The sequence below is a fragment of the Macaca nemestrina genome, unplaced genomic scaffold, assembly GCF_043159975.1.
Source record: "Macaca nemestrina isolate mMacNem1 unplaced genomic scaffold, mMacNem.hap1 Scaffold_104, whole genome shotgun sequence".
Taxonomy (NCBI): domain Eukaryota; kingdom Metazoa; phylum Chordata; class Mammalia; order Primates; family Cercopithecidae; genus Macaca; species Macaca nemestrina.
In genome coordinates, this window is record NW_027257587.1 from 1 (window position 1) to 21,868 (window position 21,868).

The 21,868-nt window shown below is 55.5% G+C and overlaps 1 pseudogene; it reads right to left on the reverse strand.

The window, feature by feature from the left end:
* Positions 1-3,270: 3,270 nt before the first annotated feature.
* LOC139361215 (SH3 domain and tetratricopeptide repeat-containing protein 1-like) lies at positions 3,271-20,548 on the reverse strand (annotated as a pseudogene).
* Between the last annotated feature and the right edge of the window lie 1,320 nt (positions 20,549-21,868).

A 21,868-nucleotide genomic window follows, 5' to 3' on the forward strand; every position in this document is an offset into this window, starting at 1 on the left:
TTAGATGACAGAAACGATGTCACAGGGTGAGGTGTACACCCCCCGTGAGTTTTTGGAAGCACTGTCATTCTCTCTTCTTCTAGGCTTATTACGATTCCAGTCACAGGTGGGCTGTACACCGTCTGTGATATTGGTTCTGCACATCAATTCTGTGCCCCTCGTTTCCCATGCGTTCTCCCCACACTTTTGGAACCTCGGGGAAGGCTTTGTCTTTGGGTACAGATGAAGAGACGAAGGGTCTGAGAGGTGAAGCAAGTTTGTTACTGGAAAGTGGTTCCGATCCAGACCCCAAGAGAGGTTTCTTGGATCTCACAGAAGAAAGAATTCGGGGCGAGTCCATAAAGTGAAAGCAAGTTTATTAGGAAAGAAAAGGAATAAAAGCAAGGCTACTCTGGCCGGGCGCAGCGGCTCACTCCTGCAATCCTATAACTTTGGGATGCCGAGGCAGGTGGATCACCTGACGTGGTAAGTTGGAGACCAGCCTGGTCCAACATGGCAAAACCGTGTCGCCACTAAAATACAAAAGATTAACTGGGCGTGGTGGCAGGTGTCTGTAATCCCAGCTACTAGGAAGGCTGAGGCAGGAGAATCGCTTGAACCCAGGAGGTGGAGGTTGTAGTGAGCCAAGATCAGGCCACTGCATTCCATTTCGGCCAACAGAGCGAGACTCCATCTCAAAAAAAAAAAAAAAAGAAAAAGAAAAGAAAAGAAAATAAAGAATGGCTGCTCCATAGGCAGAAAGGCACCAAAGGTCGCTGGTTGCCCATTTTCATGGTTATTTCTTGATCATACGCTAAACAAGGGTTGGACTATTTATGAGTGTTCTAGGAAAGGGATGGGCAATTCCCAGAAATGAGAGTTTCTGCCCTCCCTTCTTCTGAGACCATGTAGGGAAACCTCCAGATGTTGCCATGGCATCTGTAAACTGTCGCGGTGCTGGTGGGAGTGTCTTGTAGTAGCTAATGCATTATAATTAGCACATAATGAGCCGTGAGGACAATCAGAGGTCACTCTCATGGCCATCTTGGGTTTGGCAGGCTTTGGCTGACTTTACTGCAACCCGCTTTATCAGTAAGGTCTTTATGACCTGTATCTTGTACCGACCTCCTATCTCATCCTGTGACTAAGAATGCCCAGCCTCCTGGGAATGCGGCCCAGCAGGTCTCAGCCTCCCTTTACCCAGCCCCCATTCAAGATGGAGTCGCTCTGGTTCTCGTGCCTCTGACAAGTTGGCCTGGGTTGAGTGTTCCCTAGTGTGTGGTGGTTGGAGCTCTTCCTAGGAGTAAGAGGTATTGCCAGTAGGAAACAGGCCTCTGTTAGCCCGGGGGCTGGCACTCTGCCCCATTATATCGGCCTCATTTTAGTGGTGACAAAACTGGGGCTCAGAGACATCAACTCCCTCATCCCGAACCCCCAGACTGTCAGTGGTGGGCTGGGGTTTGAATGTGGGGCTTGAAGACCCATCATCTCCTCTGGTCCCCCAGACTCTGCTGCCCAAGAGGAACAGGATCCCAGGATCCAGGCCCCTCATGGCACCAGCCAGGGTGGGCGTAGATGGGGAGGCAGAGGTCCAAAGCCCGCCGGACTCTGAAGCAGGTCAGGGACCAAGAGCAACCCGGACCTACGGGCCCCACCCCGAGAAGAATGGCTGCAGGCCCGGCCCAGCGGACAGGAGGTCTGTGTCCTCAGTCAACGTGACGGCGCTTCCGGCTGCTCCAGCCAGGCCGTACTGTCTTCACGTTTCCAATCATGCGGCGTCCCCTCCAATTCCCAAACCCAACCCACAGAGACAGCGATCTGGGGTCCACGTGAGGTTTGTCAGCAGCTCTGACCCGCTGCTTCCCGCCAGCCCCGCGGCTGGTTCTGGAAAGTTCTCTGCTGCCCCCTGGTGGGGAGGCTCGGGGCAGGGCTCTGGCTGCAAGCATGGGGTCCCAGAACCTCCTGGCTCTGTCACTTCTGCTGAGTGGAAAACCAACCCAGGGCTGAACCAGTGACACCTGTGGCGCTCCCAGAACCTCCTGGCTCTGTCACCTCTGCTGGGTGGAAAACCAACCCAGGGCTGAAGCAGCAGATGGGTGCCTGATTCCTTATTATCAGAGCTCCGCCCAATGACAAGTCTCTCTCTGGGCCTCAGCTTCCCCTTCCATTAAACGAGGGGCTTGGGGGATACCAAGGAGGGGTAACTGCTTAGTGAGGATGGGAGGTTTCTTCTGGGGAGAGGAATACATTTTGAAACTAGATGGCGTGAGTGGTTGCACAGGACTGTGAATGTACAAATGCCACCACATTATTTGCGTTGAAATACTTAATTGCATGCGATGTGAAAGTCACCTCATTTAAAGTGTTTAAAAGAGGGGTCTGGGAGAGTGCAGTGTATGTGAGAATCGCGTGGGACACCCACAGTCTCTGAACGTCAGTTTCCTTGCGTAAACTGACAAAGAGACAGTGTGAACTGTATTCCCTGGGGCCAAGAGATTCCAAGAAGGGAAACCTGGGATTCCTGGGACTGGGATGAGGGCCGGGGGCCGGAAGGGGAGAGGGTGGGTGGTGAGAGCTGGGGGGCAGCCCAGATAAGGCTTTCAATACTGGGTAGAAGCGTCTACACAGGCGGAGATCCTTGCATCTCACTTCCCGCAGGGCTGACCAGTGGCCAGAGGTGAGACTGGCCAGGCTCGGCCCAACCAAGTCTGGGAGCAAAGGACACTGAGTGAGGGATCCCCGGGGCCACCCTCACTGGCCTGCGGCTCTCCTGACACCACGAGAGAGCTCCAGGAGCTGACCTTGAGTCCTAATGGGGGACACCTTCCTGGCTCCAGGCTGGCAGGGTGGTGTGGTGGTCAGTGTACTGGGCTCTGCGTGTCCGCCTCTACCTGCTGTGTGACGGTGGGCCAGACTCCTAACCTCTCTGTGCCTCTATTTCTTCAATGGCGAACAGGGACACTAACAGCCCCCACATCCGGGCACAGTGGCCTGAAGCTTAAAGGCAAGGGTGGCACAAGACCTACAGCAAGAACTCTGAGCAGGGAGAGCAGGGAGCTGCCCAGAGTTCAATCACCATCTCCCCTCTGGCCGCCGAGGAAACCGAGGCTCATGGTGACCTGGCCCAGGTCTGTTGGACTCACGGTCCTTCTCATCCCCAAGATCAGAGGGCTGCCACCAGGGAAGGAGCTGTCCCCTAGACACAGCCCAGGAAGCACACAGGGAAGGATGCCATGGGGACTTCGGTATGTTTTTGCAAAAAAAAAAAAAAAAAAAAAAAATTTATTGCTATTTGAACCCTGCTTTTATGCTTCCATTACCCAGAAAATGAGCTACGGGAGACACCAGGAGAGGCAGAAGATCATCCTCCTTGCACAAAACCCACTCCCTCGGATACTGTCCTCAGCGAGGGTGGCTGGAGGCCAACCAGGGGGCCCACCCGCAGAGTGGCAGAGGAGGTAGGTTGACCCTGTGGACGCTGAGCTCTGTGGCGAAGGTCCTGGCCTTCTGGTAGAAGAAGAGCCACTTCTCGCAGTCCAGGAGGAAGTTGTGGGAGATGGTGGCCGGCCGCGTGTAGATCTTCAGCTGTGCCTTCTTGTTGCCCAGGTCCACGGCGGCTGCCAGTGCCAGCTGGTAGTACCCGGCTGCATCAAACGGATCCTGAAGGGGACAGGTCATGGTCAGCAAAAGGGGGACTCGGAGCCCGTCTTCCCAGAGGCCGTTCCTGTGTCCAGGTCATTCCACATGTCCATCCGATGCTGGCTCACCCCATGAGCCCCGAAGCCTGTGACACTGCTGTGGTCTCAGCTGCAGGAGGTGGAGACGACCCTGACACCCCTGGAAGCCTTCCTGACTGTCCCTATGCCCCACTCACCCCAAGCCTCCTGCCCCAGTGCCACCCTCTCCGCAGGCAGTGGCTGCTTTCCCCATGGACTGAGGTCAGGGCAGATCCTGCCTGCTCTGACAGTTCCATGCAGGACCCGTGGCTCCAAGCCACAGCAGGGGCACTGCGTTGAGTGACCCAGGCTCCCCTCTGGCCCCTGTCCATGCTGACCATTTCCAGGCCCTCCACGGGCCAGGCCAGGTACAAAAGCATGTCACAGGTGTCCTCTCTGGCAATGTTCCCTGAAATATTGACGGAGTGTGACTCCCCAGACATCCACTCCCATTTTCAATGCGTCTTTGGCTCAAACTCACCATCCCTGGGTTGGGATGCCGCCTCCCAGACCTCCTCCTTCACCCTCCCATCCCCCACCCGGCCTCTCCCCAGGCACCTCCTCCACATGGCGGTCACCCAAGGGACCTCTCTAAGACCCATGCCTGGCCTGTCCCTCTTTACCATCTCAAGATGGCTCCCAGGGCCAATGACAGAGTCCAAGATGCAGCAGTCCATTCCCTCACTGCCCCGCCCCACACACGGAGCAGGGGCGTGAGAAGGCCCCGAGTCACCGCCACCGCTCATCCAACGCCCCCCGGCCCAGCCGAACACTGGACTCTGTGCTGGGTGCATGGTTGAGCCTAACGTCCTTGCTTCCAGTCTGAGGGACCTGGGAGTGAACACTGACCACACAGGGTGGCCCGGGCTGTGGCAGAGGGAAGCCCAGGAGGCCCCAGACTCAGCCGGGTGTGGAAGGCAAAGGCTTCCTGAAGGGGTGGGGGCTTCCCAACTAAACAGGAAGGAGCCAGCCAATGCATATGTCTGTGTGTGTGCCTGTGCATGTGAATGTGCGTGTTTGTGTTCCTGTGCGTGCATGTCCCTGTGTGTGTGCCTGTGTGCATGCCTCTGTGTGCACGTGTGTGTGTGCGCGCCTGTGTGTGCGTGTGCCTGTGCCTGTGTGCATTTGCGTGTGCATTTCCATGTGCCTGTAGTGAGTGACAGCCTGAGCCAGTAAACACCTAATCCACCCTATTCCAGGGCTCACTCTCATGTGTAGACTAAAGGGGACCCCATTTTAGAGGCAATTGGCAAAGATGCCCATTTACCCCTGCTTCTCTGCCAGCCTTCCAGGTCCTATCCAGCCCGGCTTCTTCTCCCACTCCTCTGGTCCCTGGGTCCAGAGCCTCCTATACATGGAGGAGGGTGTAGCCTTGGAAAGACAGCCGCCATTGGATAATTCCAAGGGGACCTCCCTGTGGGAAGCTGGCCTGTGCTGACAGCATAGTCACGATGAGGCCCAGAGGGCTGTGCATAGGAAGGAGGACTGTGCATGGGAAGGAGGACTGTGCATGGGAAGCAGGGCTGTGCACGGGAAGGAGGACTGTGCACGGGAAGGAGGGCTGTGCACGGGAAGGAGGGCTGTGCACGGGAAGCAGGGCTGTGCACGGGAAGGAGGGTTGTGCACGGGAAGGAGGGCTGTGCATGGGAAGCAGGGCTGTGCATGGGAAGGAGGGCTGTGCATGGGAAGCAGGGCTGTGCATGGGAAGGAGGGCTGTGCATGGGAAGGAGGGCTGTGCATGGGAAGCAGGGCTGTGCATGGAAGGAGGGCTGTGCATGGGAAGGAGGGTTGTGCATGGGAAGGAGGGCTGTGCATGGGAAGCAGGGCTGTGCATGGGAAGGAGGGCTGTGCATGGGAAGGAGGGCTGTGCATGGGAAGCAGGGCTGTGCATGGAAGGAGGGCTGTGCATGGGAAGGAGGGTTGTGCATGGGAAGGAGGGCTGTGCATGGGAAGCAGGGCTGTGCATGGGAAGGAGGGCTGTGCATGGGAAGGAGGGCTGTGCATGGGAAGCAGGGCTGTGCATGGAAGGAGGGCTGTGCATGGGAAGGAGGACTGTGCATGGGAAGGAGGGCTGTGCTACTTGGCGCTTTCCTTTCTCCTGGACAGGCGGAGTGGGCGGCAGGCTTGACCAAGAGAGATAAAGGCCTCTTCTGGGAGGCCCGTCCCCCTGGGTACCAGGCGTGCCCCTGAGTGGTGAACAGCGTCCCCCTGGGCCTGACACTTGGCACCTCCCTATCTGGCTGGGACTTGGGAGGCCACAGAAACCACGTCTGACCACCAGGTGTCGCCAGTACTGGGCGGGGGCCTCCCGGGCAGCCCCAGGCCTGCGGTGGGGTATACGGGGCAGGGTCTTAGGGCTGCCCCAGCTCCTCATGTTGTTCTAAGGCCCCCAAGATCTCGGCCCTTGGACTGGAGTGCCCTGGCCCCTCAGCTCGTAAGGAGCACTGACACGAGGCTGGTGTGATGCTAAGGAGGGGCGGTGCCCGCTGGGCAGATGGGTGGAGACACCACAGGTCTCAGTCTGCCAATCCCAGCTCTCCACCCCTGCAGGGCTGGGGGCAGAAGGAGCACAGCACCTCCCCTCGAGACACACCCGACCTAACAAGGCCTCAGCCTGGCTGGCTGGGGCCCCGCCCCACTGCACCTGCCCTGAGCTGGGGTTTCCCTGTCTGTGAACCCAATGGTAAGACACTGGTCCCACCCCACCCTTCTTGGGTGATGGGAAGATTCAAGGTGTCTCGGGACTCCAGGAAGGAGTTGCTCAGTGCAGGCTGGCACCCTGGGCAGGCTTCCTAGAGGAGGCGCCAAGATTTGGGTCAGATCTTGCAACGTGGATTCAATGTGAGGATGATGCCGTCCTCTGAAATGTCACTCTCCCGACCCTGTTTTCTTTGTTAAATGCACCTTGATACTTGACTGTCAAGACTCAGCTTTGGTGTCACCTCCTCCAGGAGGGCCCCCTGACTACAATCCCCCTTCTTTACCCAGAGGCTACCATTGCCCACTCATGTGTCAGCCTCCCTGGCTGAGACTGAGTTCTTGAGGGTGGGGCCTGGCCATCTGGGGAGCTAGGTTTTACCTGCTAACCTTGCCGGCTCCTCCAGCTGGGTGTAGAGCTCCAGGGAGGCCACTGGGCCATTCCTAAGGAAGGCTGGAACCCAGGACTCTGGGGTCCGGATGGAGATCCCACTGCAAGGGGGCCAGGAACACCCCGAGCCCTGACCCTCCCCACCCACCTTCAGGTCGTAGAAGATGATGTCACCGAGCACCAGGTACACCTTCACGTAGTAGAGGGTCTCCTCGTCGAACTCCAGCGGCGAGTTGCAGAGCTAAACGGCCTTGAGGTAGAAGTTCTCCCCCAGCTTGCCATGGCCCAGCCGGTGGTGCAGGGCGGCCAGCCGGTGGTAGGCCACACGCTTGTTCGGCAGGTCCCCTGGGGTGCAGGCCAAAGGGGCAGGTGTGAGGATGTGGCTCTCTGGGGCAGGGAGGGAACATGCCCCTCAGGAGCAGGTATACAGACCCCAGGCAGCACACGTGGCTTGTCTCCAGGCACCTGTGGTCACCTGGGCAGCTCTGGCCATTCCATTCCAGGTTCCCAGACTCACTTTTCCATCTGCAAAGCAGAACTAATAAGGCCTGCCCCTGTCTACTGAGAGGATTTGGCAAAGTCGGACTTGGATGGCCCAGTTCTGTGCCTACACATAGCCACCTGCCTTTGCTCACCAGGGGAGCCCAAAAGCAATGCAGTGCAGGTGCTCCCGGGCTCCCCGGCTCCAGGCAACCCACAGACGTGACATCCGACTCCTCCTGGGTGTGTCCTGATCAGAGCCCCCTACCTTGGGGAGTCAGCTGCACACCTACTGTGTACTGGGCCACGGGGCACAAGGCGCTGGGGCATGTGGCCTGCCTAGGGTTCCCTGTCTCTGGAGGGGGACAGACGACCCTGGCACAGCACCAGGGGATGCACGGCCTTAAGGGGCAGACTGCTGGAAGGGGAACTGGGATTTTATCAGCCAGAGAGCCATGTGGTTGATGAGGGTGGGAAGGGCACAAGAGATAGGGAATGTGTCACTCAGCCTGACACATACAGGGACCAACGAGATGCCTGGGATGTCTGGAAGGCAGAGGGCACACTGGGCGGCCCTTGTGGTCAGCAGCGGGAACAGGCAGAGGAAGCAGAGCTCAGTCAGGCAGGGAGCTCTGCACTGCGTGAGAGACCTCGGGCTGTGCCCCACAGCCGGACGGGGAAGCCAGTTGGGCAGATCTGCCTGCTTGGACAGGAGACCAGGAAAATCCAGCAGCTGTTTCAGCTCCTGGCCTGCAGACCTGGAGGCTGGGCTCTGGCAAAGTGTGGGTCCTGGCAGGGCGGGGGCTCAGGGGATGTACCCAGGGTGATGCTGAGTGCTAGGGCCATGTAGGCAAACTCCAAGTCCTCCTGGGGCTCCTCCAGTGTGGCCAGCAGTGACACCAGCTTGTTGCAAGCTGTAGCTGCAGCTCCACCTTGCGGTTGCCCGTAGTCACTGCCAGGGGCAGGGCCCGGTCCTACCACACAGGCAGGTGGGGTCAGGTTTCCCGCAGCACCCACCTTGCCCAGCGCCCTCCTCAGAGCTCAAACACGTGCTTGGAGCTTCCCACACCCCAGCTACCCCTGCACCTCGACACAGCTCTGTACTCTGGGATAACACACAGTTCAGACATCCAAGTTGGGGGCTGAAGAGTCACCTGAGGCCCATCCAGCTACACTCGACAGCCTCAGACCAGCCTCTCCCACCTGGGCACCGGAGGTCTGACTGGGGGGAGCCAGCACTCCTCTCTGCTCTAAAAACACCACATTGATCTGTGCCCAGGGCTGAGCCACACCGTGAGCTCAGAGGAAGGGAGAAGCCGTCCCACTTCGGGGTGTATGCAGACCTGGGTCTCCCACTGATATGCTGTGTGTCCTTTGGCATGTCCCTGTGCCTCTCTGAGCCTCAGTTTCCTCATCTGGAAGATGGGGACAGGACTTCCCACTCAGGGTTGCTTGAGGTCATCAGGTACAAGGGGAGAGCCATTGTCACGTCCAGGCCCCGAGCGTTTGTCCCAGGCAGGGGCATGGTCAATATCATTCCCGGTGAGACCACTTGGAAACTCATCATGTGCATGGGTGGCCCTGCCTCCATTTGGGAGGCCTCTACCCTGCCACACCTGTGCCTCAGCCCTCCAGGTGCTCCACTGAGGCCCACCCACATCAGCCCACAGACCAGCTCACCCGGTAGAAGGACATGCCTTCCTCCCGCTCCCAGGCCCCATTGAAGAAGATGTCTCCAGCTGCCTCAAACAGCTCCAGCCCCAGGTTGAGGTTGCCTGTGTACAGGTCCACATTCTGTGCCACCTGAAAGGAGACAGAAGTTCCCTCAAGACCCACACCTAGCGAGGTGGCTACGCGCACCTTTGCTAGGCTCCTTCCTCTCACACAGTACAGGTACACTTGAGCATTTTTCAGACCCTGTGCATTAGGGCTGCCCCCACCACTGGCATGAGGACAATGAAATGATGCTCCTGAGTGCCAGGAGGTGACTGAGCAGCTGCAGCCCAGGAGCCCGACACCTGTGATTCCTACCAACAGGGCTAGCCCTAGCCCACTCCCCCTGCACTCAAACCAGTCTCCGTGGCCCCCAGATTGCTGGGAGCCTAGCCCCTGGCTCCTTTCTGCGTTGCCACATCCCTGCCACATCAGCAGTGTTTGTGGGTGGGCCTGGTCCCCTCTTGGCCATGAGCTCTTCATCCCTCTCCTCAGCTCAAGGAGGTATATAGCAGGTGCTCAATAATGAAAGCTTCATCAGGCTCGTGGGCTTCACAATTTGTTCCAGATCACACTGTGTTTGGGAAAGCCTCTGAAAACAGCCACTATGATAGATTCATTTTATAAGGAGATGTGCCACATGTCGCTTGGAGCAAGTTCTTCTGTGTGTTAATTGAGTCGTCACATTATTTGAGCATGTGCTGTATACCAGCAGGTGCTGTGCACTGTGGGGGGCCGCGCCTCTGCCCTCAGGGAGAAGATGCTGGCCACCGGGGGAGGATGTGAGGGAACCAGTTGGAGGGAGGGACAAGGCACACAACAGATGCTCAGCAGTGGCTTAGGAATGAGTGGATGGATGGATGAATGGATGAGGAGATGTAGACACATGGATGGATGGAAGGGTGTGTGGATAGATGAATGCTTGGATGGATGGATGGATGGATGGATGGATGGATGGATGGATGGATGGATGGGTGTGTGGATAGATGAATACTTGGATGGATGGATGGATGGATGGATGGATGGATGGATGGATGGATGGATGGGTGGGTGGGTGGAATGATGTGTGTATGTATGTATGTGTGGGTAGATAATGTATGGATGGGTGGAGGGTAGATGATGTATGTACATGTGGATGGATAGATGGTGGATAGACGAATGTATGGATAAACAAATGGACAGATAGATGTATGGAGGGATGGATTAATAGGTAGATTGGTGGGTAGATGGATGAATGATGGATGGATGAATGGACGAACAGGTGAATGGATGGATGGGTGAAAGGATGGATGATGGATGGATGGATGATGGATGGATGGATGGGTGAATGGATGGGTGGATGGATGATGGATGGGTGGATGAATGGATGGGTGGATGAATGGATGGATGATGGATGGATGGAAGGATGAACAGGTGAATGGATGGATGATGGAAGTATGGATGGATGATGGATGGATGGATAAATGGATGGATGATGGATGATAGATGATGGATGGATGGATGGATGGATGATTGATGGATGGAAGGATGAACAGGTGAATGGACGGATGATGGAAGGATCAATGGACGGATGGATGGATGAACAGATGAATGGATGGATAGACCGGTGAATGGGTGGATGATAAAAGGATGGATGAATGATGGATGGATGAATGGACAGATGGATGAATGATGGATGGATGGAAGGATGAACAGGAGGTGAGCGGATGGATGATGGAAGGAGGGATGGATGATGGATGAATGGATACATGGATGAATGGACAGATGGATGGATGGAAGGATGAACAGGAGGCAAGTGGATGGATGATGAAGTATGGATGATAGATGCATTCATAATGGATGAATGGATGGATGGATGGATGGATGGATGGAAGGATGGATGGATGATGGAAGGATGGATAGATGATGGAAGGATGAATGGATGGATGGATGTACAGATGAAAAAGTGAATGGATGGATACACGGGTGAATGGATGGATGATAAATGGATGGATGAACGATGGATGGAAGAATGGACACGAATGGATGATGGATGCATGGATGGATAAATGGATGGATGGATAAATGGATGGATGGATAAATGGAAAGATGGATTGATGGAAGGATGAACAGATGAATGCATGGATGATGGAAGAATAGATGGATGGATGGATGGATGAAAAGTGAATGGATGGATACATGGGTGAATGGATGGATGATAAAAAGATGAATGATGAATGAATAGATGGACAGGTGAATGGATGGATCATGGATGGATGAAAGATGGTTGGATGGATAGAAGGATGAACAGCTGAATGGATGGATAATGGAAAGATGGATGGAAAGATGGATGAAAGGATGGATGGATGGAAGGATGGAAGGATGGAAGGATGGATGGATGAATGGATGGACGAACAGGTGAATGGATGGATGAAGAAATGAATAGATTAATGAATGATGGATGGATGGATGGATAGAAGGATGAACAGTTGGATTGATGATGGAAAGATAGATGGAAGGATGGATGGATGGATGAACAGGTGAATGGATGGATAAAAAGATGGATGGATGATGCATGATGGATGGATGGATGATGGATGGATGGAAGGATGAACAGGTGGATGGATGATGGATGGATGGATGGACAGATAGATGGATGATGGAGGGATGGAAGGACGAAGGGATGGATGGATAGATGATGGATGGATGGACGGAAGGATGGATGATGGATGGATGGATGATGGATGGGTGAATGGAAGGACCCACAGGTGTATGGGAAGATGATGGAAGAATGGATGGATGGATGGATGGTGGATGGATGGATGGAAGGATGAACAGGTAAATAGATAGATGACGGAAGGATGAATGGATGGGTGGATGGACAGGTGAATGGATGGATAGACGGGTGAATAGATGGATGATAAAAGGATGGATGAATGATGGATGGATGAAAGGACAGATGGATGGATGATGGATGGATGGATGGAAGGATGAACAGGTAAATAGATGATGGAAGGATGAATGGATGGGTGGATGGACAGAGAGTGAACAGCACAGGGGTCCTCCTGCATCCCTTGCCACCCCCCTGATGTACAGGTCCACCAGCTCACTCTGTCGCAGGATGTAATAGATCTTCCCTGCTTGCAGCCAGGCATGTGCCTCCTTCTCTTTCTTCTGGAGGTCAATGAAAATTCCCAGACTTCGTTTGGTGTAGTCCAGAGAGGATTTGTAGGCCCTGGAATCACTGGAATCAGACACAGGTGTCAGAACAAAGGCTCTCATCCTCCTGGAACCAGTCTGCCTCCTCTCGTGGGTCTGGTGACAGATGAATCTGGAATGTGGGGACTGGGAACGGCCCTCTTGTATGTGCAGTGTTCTGCCCTTCCCAGGCTGCTGGGAGGGCCAGGGTGAACACACACGGCATGGAAAAGATGAAGGACATCCTTCTGAGGGAATCGAGCATCATGCTGCCCTGTGGCAGGAGGAATGTGCTAGTCCATCTCCCCTGCCTCCCAGACATGGCCTGTGTCTTCTCCAGACGCACCAAGAGCCGTTAGTGTTCAGAGGCTATCTAGGCCGATGGTTCTCAAGGTGTGCAGGCATCACAGTCACCCGGAGGCCTGTCCTTATAGCTTGCTGGCCCTGCCCCCAGAGCTTCTGGCTCCACAGGCCTGGGGCAGGCCCTAGAACTCCCACTTGCCACAGGCTCCTAGGTGACATGGATGCTGCTCTGCTGGTCCAGGGACTACACTTTGAGAAGCATGGCTCTAGCACACTGACCCATTTTCCTTCTGTGAACCTGAGGCCAAGACTGGAGCCAGTCTCCCGGGTCCCCATGGAATCTGGCCCCTTCCCTGCTCTCTCAGTAAGTCCAACACTTGAGGGGCTGTGACTGCAGCAATGTCACCAGGCCCTGTGGGTGGGGTGGCCAGGGCCATGGTTACCCCACCAGGTCAGCATGCTCAGGGGAAGCCGAGTGGGCCACATATGGGACGTGAGACCTTGAAACCCTGCCCCGGGGAAGCAGGTGACACAACTGGCTCTGTCTTCTGTGGGAGAGAAGCCACAGGTGGCTGCTGTGGTCACATTTAAGGGGACAGATGAAGGCCAGGAGTCAAGACTCGGGGCAGGCAGAGGTCAGATGACAAAGGCCACCATAGTAGGAAGAACAGCCCAGAGTGCACGTGCACGTACTGCCTCTGCTGGGGTTGAGATGACCTTTGACCCAACAAGGGAGACTCAAGCTGGGACTCACAAGCCAGCAGCAGCCCTGGGACGACCCCAGACCCACCAGCTCAAAGCATCTGATGCCAAGGAACCAAATGATCCAAAGGAAAGGGGCTGAGGAGGCCCTGGGCCAGCTTCCCTGTGCCCCCCTCCCTGCCACCCCTACCCCCTTGCACCCCTCCACACCCCCACCACTGCAAAGCCAGTCCTCACCACTAGGTGCCCAGGGACAGGTAGAGCTGACTGGTGGTCTCCAGGAGCTGCCCTCTCCAGCACCTGGTCGGCCACCTCGCGGGCAAGGGAGAGCTGGAACTCATGGTAGATGACACACTGGGTCTCGCTGGGCATGACGACGCTGTAGAAGTAGCACAGCCGCTGGACGGCCCGCTGCAGCCTGGGCAGAAGACAAAATGGAAGACGTCAGCCTCCCAGCATCGAAGCGAGGCTGGCTGGGTTCAGAGGCCCCTGCTCTGTGCTTGTCTCTTTCACACCTCTGTGAACCTGGGCCCCATAGGCAGGGAGCCTGGGCTCAGACAGGCCATGCACCTGTGCAAGGGCAGGCGCCGAGCACACCGTGACATGGGCACAGCTTGGTGCACATGCTCATGGTACAGGCCGGCCTTCTTTACAACTCCCAGGGCCGAGGTCCTGGCCAGGCTCGGCCCCTGCACCAGGCCATCTATTTCTGCTTCACAAAGCCCCTCTGGCCAGGACCAGGGCCACCTTCAGCCTGAGATGATGAGACCAGGGACACAAGTAGCCCCTGTCGCAGATGGAACCCTGAGAGAGCAAAGCCAAGCATCACGTCTGCCACACACGGCATCATGTTGGGGGAATGGGGTTCAAAGCCGGCCCCTGGCATTTCCACACATGCTTCTCTCATGCAACAAGGCTCCAAATCCACAGGCTCGCTGGCCTCTCCCAAAGCCAGGGCGCTGGGAACGGTGGAAAGCTTCTGATTTTCTAGTGTCAGAAACATTCCGAAGATTAACAAAGGAAACCAGGTACGCCGAATGGACATCTGTCACACACGCCCCCCAACAACAGCTGAATACACAGTCCTCTTGAGCGCCCATGGGACATTCCCCATGACAGACCATGTGCCAGGACACAAAATGAGCCTCAGTGAAGGGAGAAGGACTGAGACCAAAGCACAGGTGTTCTTCAGCTGTACTGGCACGAAACTGGAAATCGACAGTGAAGGAAACGTGGGAAATTCAAAAATATGTGAAAACTACACACTCCTAAACAACCAGTGAGTCAAAGAAGAGACCATCAGGGAAACTGAAAATTAATTTGAAAAGAATACAAACAAATGCACAGCCCGGGCCAGCACGGTGGCTCACACCTCTCATCCCAGCACTGTGGGAGGCCGAGGCGGGAGGATCGCTTGAGTCCAGGAGTTTGAGATCAGCCTGGGAAACATGGTGAAACCCTGTCTCTATAAAAAAAAAAATACAAAAATTAGCCGGGTGTGGCGGTGCACATCTGTAATTCCAGCTGCTCAGGAGGCTGAGGCATGAGAATGACTTGAACCTGGGTAGAAGTTGCAGTGAGCCAAGATTGCACCACTGCACCCCAGCCTGGGCAATAGAGCAAAACTTTGAAAAAAAAAAAAATAGCACAGTGTATCAAAAACACCAAGATGTAGCTAAGGCAGTGCTGAAAGGGAAATTTATAACTGTAAATGTCTACATTCAAAGAAAGAAGAAAAATCTCAAATCAAAAGCCTAACTTTCCACCTTAAGAAACTAGAAAATGAACTAAACCCAAAGTGAATAAAAGGAAGAACATAATAAACGTGAGAGTGGAAATGGGAAGTAAAATTACAGAGAATGGAAAAACAAAAGAGATAATCAACAGAACCAAAAGTGGGTTTTCTGAAAATAATAACAAAATTGACAAATCTTTCACCAGACTGACCAAGAAAACAAAGATGGGGCACAAACGACTAAAATCAGAGACTGAGCACCATGGCTCACGCCTGTCATCCCAGCACTTTGTGAGGCCGAGGGGGAAGGATCGCTGAGGCCAGCATTCAAGACCCCCCTGGGAGAACATGATGAGACCCCATCTCTAATAAAAATAAATAAACAATTACAAACCCAAGTTTCTAAAATCAGAAATGAAAGAGGAAACATGATTGCCGACCCGACAGAAATAAAAGGATTCCATGAAAACACTACGAACAATTGTACACCAAGAAGCCAGACCATCTAGACACAACAGCCAAACTCTTAGAAGGACACAAACTACCGAAAGTGACTCAAAAATGACCCCAAGGAAGCATGTGGGGTATCAGCCCCGCCCTCGGTCTCCCCGACCGTTCAGCTCAGGGTGGGGAGACAGGGAAGCATGATCCCCGTTCCCTGGCCTGCATTTCCAAGTCTGAATCCCCCAGCACCCAGGGGAGGGCCTCGTAGGAGGAGGTACCACAGGCTATTGTGCCAGGAGCCACCAGAGGCTGCAGTGGGGACTGGGGCGCTGGGTTCCTGGAGGGTCTCCTTCCAGTCAGAGAATGTCCCTGGGGAAGAAGCCTGGGTCTGAACCCCCCAACCTTCCTTGGGCAGATGTGTGGGACCGGGGCCCCTTCACACGGTCCTTTCCAAAATCTCATCACTCCTAGGGCCAAGAGTGGGTGCCAGGCCTGTGCTGGGAAATGAGCAGATTCAGATTTGGGCACAGCCCCTGGAGCTCTGGTCCAGGCCACAAGAGGCACCTCTGAGTGGTGTCACTATGCCATGACAAAGCGCTGCAAGGCAGAGGGGACTCAGCAGTATCCCTTGTCTCAGCCATTTCCCTGCACTCAACTTCCTCATCTATTCTCTGCGGCCTAGATTTCGGACAGCCCTGCCCAGCTACTGTCCGTTCACTGCTCGGTCTGCAGTGACTGTTCGATAGCACTCCGTGGCTCCCCAGTGCTCTTGGGGAAAAGGCCAAGCCACAGCCTGAGGCCCCAGGCCCTGCTTAGCTCTCCAGAAGAGCTTCTCACCATCCAGCACCCAACCCACCCACTCCCAACTCTGCACCTCCCTGCATAAGCCCTGCTCACTCACCCCACTCACACCCCACCCATCTCCGCTCCCACTTCCGTTCACTCACCCCCACTCACACCACACTCATCCCCACTCACACTCCCGCTCACTCACCACCACTCACACCCCACCCATCCTCGCTGACTCACCCCCACTCGCTCACCCCTGGGCCTTCACACAGGCTACACCATCAGCCCCTCATCCACACCTATTACTTGACTAAATCCTCTTAACCCTCTGGGCCCAGACTAAAGAGGCTTCCCTAACCCGGCGCCAAGTGCTGCCCCGCCATCACGCCACTCACCCTTTTGTGGCTTCTCTGGCCTGAAGCTCACATTCCCACGCTCAGCACCTCCCTCCCGAGGACCCCACAAGCCCCTTTTGTGGGTGGGGCCTGGCACACTCAGCAAGAGCTGCTTTTGCGTGAACTGCTCTGTGGCTTTGGGCAATCACCCGCCCCTGTGTCCTCTGTGAAGTGGGATGACCGGTGCACAGGGCTGCCGAGATACCAAGCAAACACAGGCACAAGAACTGGCGTTCAGGGCCTGGCTCATGGAGGGGCCCCAAGTCCTAGCTCAGCACAACATGCCTTGATCCCAGGGTTATGTCTAGGGATTCCCAGCACACAGGACTTTCCGTGCTCAAGGCAGGATGGTCCCTGGGCAAACCAAGAAGAGCTGCCTGCCTCAGTAGGGTACAGAGGGCCTGGCCCTGCATGGGAACGGCCTGTCTCCAGGGCGTTTGCCAACATCTGCTGCTGGCCATGACTCAGCGCTTTCGATGGTGGAAAAACCACCACTTGTTTCCGAATCACAAACCCCAGGTGTGCCCTGACCCAAGTGGCCCCAGAAGGCTCACAGGAGGAACTGGGGCACTCACTCTCCACGTGGTCCATCTCCACGGCCACCAGAAGGACCCACTCGTAGTAGCCCTTGCACTGCTGGGCCGGGCCCTGGCGGGTGAAGAGGTAGCCCAGGAGTATGTGGGTGAAGTCCCGGCCACACTCCCCACAGGGAAGCCTCGAGAACAGACGTACAGCCTCCAGGAGGTAGTGCTGGGCCAGCTGGTCCCAAAGTTGGCCAGCAACACTGCCTGGTTCCTCCGCTGGCCCAGGTCCCAAGCCACCGGTAGTGCGTGGTAGTAGCCCTTGGCTGCCTGCCTCGTCTGTCCCGTCCTCTTCAGAGCCACGGCCACCAATGTTGGCAATCACACCCTCCTGGTCCTCGCTGACCACCACTGCATCCTGGACAGACTGCAGGATGTTCAGGGCCACCAGGCTCTGCCTATAAAGCACATGCAGCCAGGCCAGGGCCACCAGGGGGTCCACGATGGCACGGACTCCGGCAACAGCACAGGCTTCCACCGCCTGCGTCATGAAGGTGATGGCTGGGCCATGGTAGCCATGGTGGCTGTACGGCTGGGCCAGGCTGGCGTGGAGAAGGCCGCGCAGCGCCTGGCCTGTGCCCGGGGTTAGGGAGGCCAGCGCTCGCCTGAGGTAGTGGGCAGTCTGGGTGGGGAGGCTCTGGGGCTGGAGGGCGTTCTGGAGCACCAGGTTCACGTTCCTCAGCGAACCAGCCAGCGAGTCCTGTGTCCTCAATGAGGCCACCTTGACACAGCTCAGCACCAGGTGGGGCAGGCACTCGCGGCTGTAGATGTCAGCCAGGAGTAGGCAGCAGTCTGAGAGCCACGCAGCGTCTGGGGCTCCCGAGTCCCTGTGCAAAAACAACAGCTGCTCTAGGAAGGGCAGGGCCTCCTCAGGCTGCTTGAGGTGCACGTGGTGCCTGGCCAGCAGGAAGCAGGCCCGGGCCTAGGCCTGCTGGCTCTGGCCACCCACCGCCCACTGCAGCACCAGCTGCAGGAGCTCCCCGTCCGCCTCGGTGCTGCAGATGTGGCCAGGCGTCCCCAGGGGCAGGGCCATGGCTCTGGGAACCACCTGTGTACACTTCTCCCGGTTCTGCTTCCAGTAAATGCCGGCCAGGTTGGCGTACACAGCCACCACCAGGAACAGGTCCCCGAAGCTGCCCTCCAGGGCCCCCAGTGTTTCCTCCAAGTACACCCGGGCCTGGGACAGCTTGAGCCTCCTGCTGCACAGCCGCCCCAGGAGGAAGCAGAGCCTGGCCAGGGCCATGAGGAGGCCACTTTTCTTGGCCGCCCCTCAGGCCTGTGCCAGGTGCCCAGTCAGCTCCTACTCGTCGCTAAAGCTACTGAACATGCTGCTCAGCCATGGCAGCGCCAGGTTGTACAGGCCACAGAAGCTGGCCTTGAATCCAGAGCTGTTCAGGAACAGCAGCAGTGAGCTCAGGGTCTCTGGATCCTCCCAGTTGTCCTCAGCTTCCAAGCAGAAGGAGGGCTCCTCGGGGTCCTGCAAGCTCACGTTGCTGGATACTACACAGAGACCCCAGGACGCTGGCTCCTGGGGGCAGCCTGGGCAGGTCTTGCATTGTTCCAGAACATTCTTCACCTTCGGCAGGGTCTCCTGTGGCTCCAGGCCCAAGCAAGGTGGAGGTATTTCTGCAAGTCACAAAAACACTTAGACAGATTAGAGTCCAACAGTGAGTCCTTGGTCCACTTGGGGCAGGATCCCTGCATCCCCGTCCTCTGTGTCCCTGGCGCAGCTTGCCATGAGCCCTTGAGAATTATGCGCAATGCAAACCCAGGGTCTGGAGCACGTACGATCTCCGGGGACACAGAGAACACGCAGGCCCGTGGCCCGACTCTCCTACAAAATCACCCTCCTGTCCTGCTTTGTCGCCACCTCACGGCATGGTTTTAGGAGACTATGTCAGCTCAGTGATCCCTCAGAGATGCCTTTCCCTTTAGATAGAATCAAAGCCTTCTAACTGGACCCATGTATATGCAGCACTACAACTACAAATGTAACTTTTGTCAGCATATTGGGCCCCCCGGTGGGGTACAGGAATCCATGAAATCCTCAACAGCCAATCAGAGCTATTGATCAGCTCAAAAGCTGCTATGCAAAATTGGTAAAGCCACCGACGGCACAGGACAGGGGTGTTGTACCCATGTACCCAGCTCCGTGCAGGGAAATGGACCATCCCTGCAGGAAGGATGGGAAAGCTTCCAGGCCCCTGTGGCCACCTTCACCTTGGATGGTCTGAAAACCTGAAGCGCTCGCTTCCTAACAAAGGCCAGCCTGCTCAAGCAACCCACTGGTGCCTGCTGGCTTTGGTGGATTCCTAGCCAAAGCCCCCTCCCAGAGGTGAGCAAACAAGCGCGTTTCCTGTTGGAAAACCTGGGATGAAAGGAGGCATTACTGGGAAGGAAAAAACCTAGATTTAAACAGACCCTCTGTTTCAAGCTCACTTGCAAAAAATATTTTCAATACAAACTGCCTCCTTATTCTTCTGTAAAGCCTTGGCATTAAAAAAATAAATAAATATGATTTAGAGGCAAATGTGACTTGACTACACTAGATGAGCTAAGAAATCTCCCCCACCCGGCAGAGGCCCACAGCCCCTCCCAGACACTACCCTGGCCTCCGGGGCAGCTGGAGAGCCACGTGCCTTTGCTCCAGAGACTCTGGCAGAGGGTGGAACCACCCCCTCCCCGAGGCAAACATACAACAGCCTTCCATTCCCCACTGGCTTCCCGGGCCTCCTGTGGGACCTTGTGCCTGCATCCCGAATGTACTGGGATGGATCCCATTCCCAGGGAACTTCCAAGGGCCCTTAGTGCATTCACATCACCAGGCTGTCCACATGCGGACCCTGTGTGAGGGGAAGCAACAGAGCCTCAAAGGGGAGACGGGAGGGCCTCCCTGAATCAGCCCCTCAGGAAGGAGCAGACCCTTCAGGGACCTCAGTTGAGGCCCCTGCAACCTAAGGCTCTGAATTCTGCTACCCGCTGAGGGCTGTGTGGCCTCCCATCTCTGAGGCAGAGCACAGGGCAGGCTGCAGCTTCTCCAGGTCATGAAAAAGGAACCCACAGCTACATGTGGGCCCCAGCAGTGGAAAGGATGCCCCACCTCGGTCGGGGACCAGGTGGGGGTCAGCATGTTCATTGGAAGAAGTGTGGGACCCCACAGCCTCCAGTGCCAGAGTAGACGGGAGGTTCAGGCCCACCTCAGGCGACGTCCCCCAAGCCCCCAGCCCGCACCACAGAGGGGTGACTGTCGCATCCAATGCCCACTGTACTCAGCTCTTTCCCCTCCTCCGGCATTACCCCAAGGCCCAACGCATAACCAGAGGAAGCCTGAGCCACTGGCAAAACCCACCTTGTTCCTGCGGCTGCTCGGTCACAGCTTCCTCTACTGAGTCTGCCAAGGGAGAAAAGAGAAGCAATGAACACCCCCAGCCAGCACCTCTGGGCCCATGTCAGGTTGAGCTGGTGTCGGTGTTGCAGGGTGAGAGCATTGCAGGGTGCAAGGGTTGAAAGTCACATCATCCTCTTCCCTCCTGGATCATGGGAACAACATCACTGGGGGGTGGACACTTTCTGCCATATTGGGAGTAACATCGTCTTCTGTGCCTTGGAATATTAAGGACAATATCATGGGGGGCCGTGTACATCTTCTGCAATATTGGGAATAATATTATCCCCTCTCCCCATGCATACTAGGAAAGATATCAGAGTGGGTGTTCACCTCCTGCGATATGGGGATACCATCTTCTCCCCTTCTCCCCTTCTGGATATCAGGAAGAGTATCACACGGGGGTGTAAGGTGTCTGCGATACTGGGAGTAATATCAACCTCTCAGCCTTGGAATATTAAGAAGAATATCACAGGGTGGATGTACACCCCCTACCATATTGGGAGTAATATCAGCCTCTCCTCTCCATGGATAATAGGAACAATATCCCAGGCTGGATGTACGCCTCCTGCTCTATGGGGAGTCATATCCCTTCCAGGGTACTCATAACAATATCACAGGGCGGGTGAACACAGCCTGCGATACTGGAACTATTATCATCCTCTCCCCATCCGGATACTAGGAACCATATCACAGAAGAGCTGTACCCTCCCTGCGATATTGGGAGTAATATCATGTGCTTCTTCCATGAATATTAGGAGGAATATCACCGGGTGGCTGTCTATTCATTGCTATGTTGGGAGTCATGTCATACTCTACCACCTGGATATTAGGATCAGTGTCACAGGGTGAGTGCACACCTACTGCGATATTAAAACTAACATCATGTTCTCTGTCCCTGGATATTAGGAACAACATCACAGGTAGGTGTACACCCCCTGCAGTATTAAGAGCAATAATATGATTAATTAGTAAACATCAATGATCGATTTTAATAATTACCAGGCTGATCTCGAACTCTTGACCGCAGGTGATCTGCCTACCTCAGCCACCTAAAGTGCTGGAATTACAGGCGTGAGCCACCGCGTCCGGCCAACACTTCTTGACATCTCTTTTTGGACCTCAAATTTAGCATGCCGAAAACACATTTCTGATTCCCCCTGCTATAACCCACTCCTCCCATAGTCTTCCCGATCCCAATAACAGCATCTCTAGTCTTCCAGTTACTCAGGCCAAAATCCTTGACATCATCCTTAAAACTTCTTTTTCTCTCTCTTGTCATCCAACCCATTTAAACTCTCCTTTCAAAATATATGCCAGACCTAACCACTTCTCACCTTCCTCATCATTTCCAACCAGGTCCAGCCCTCATCATAGCACT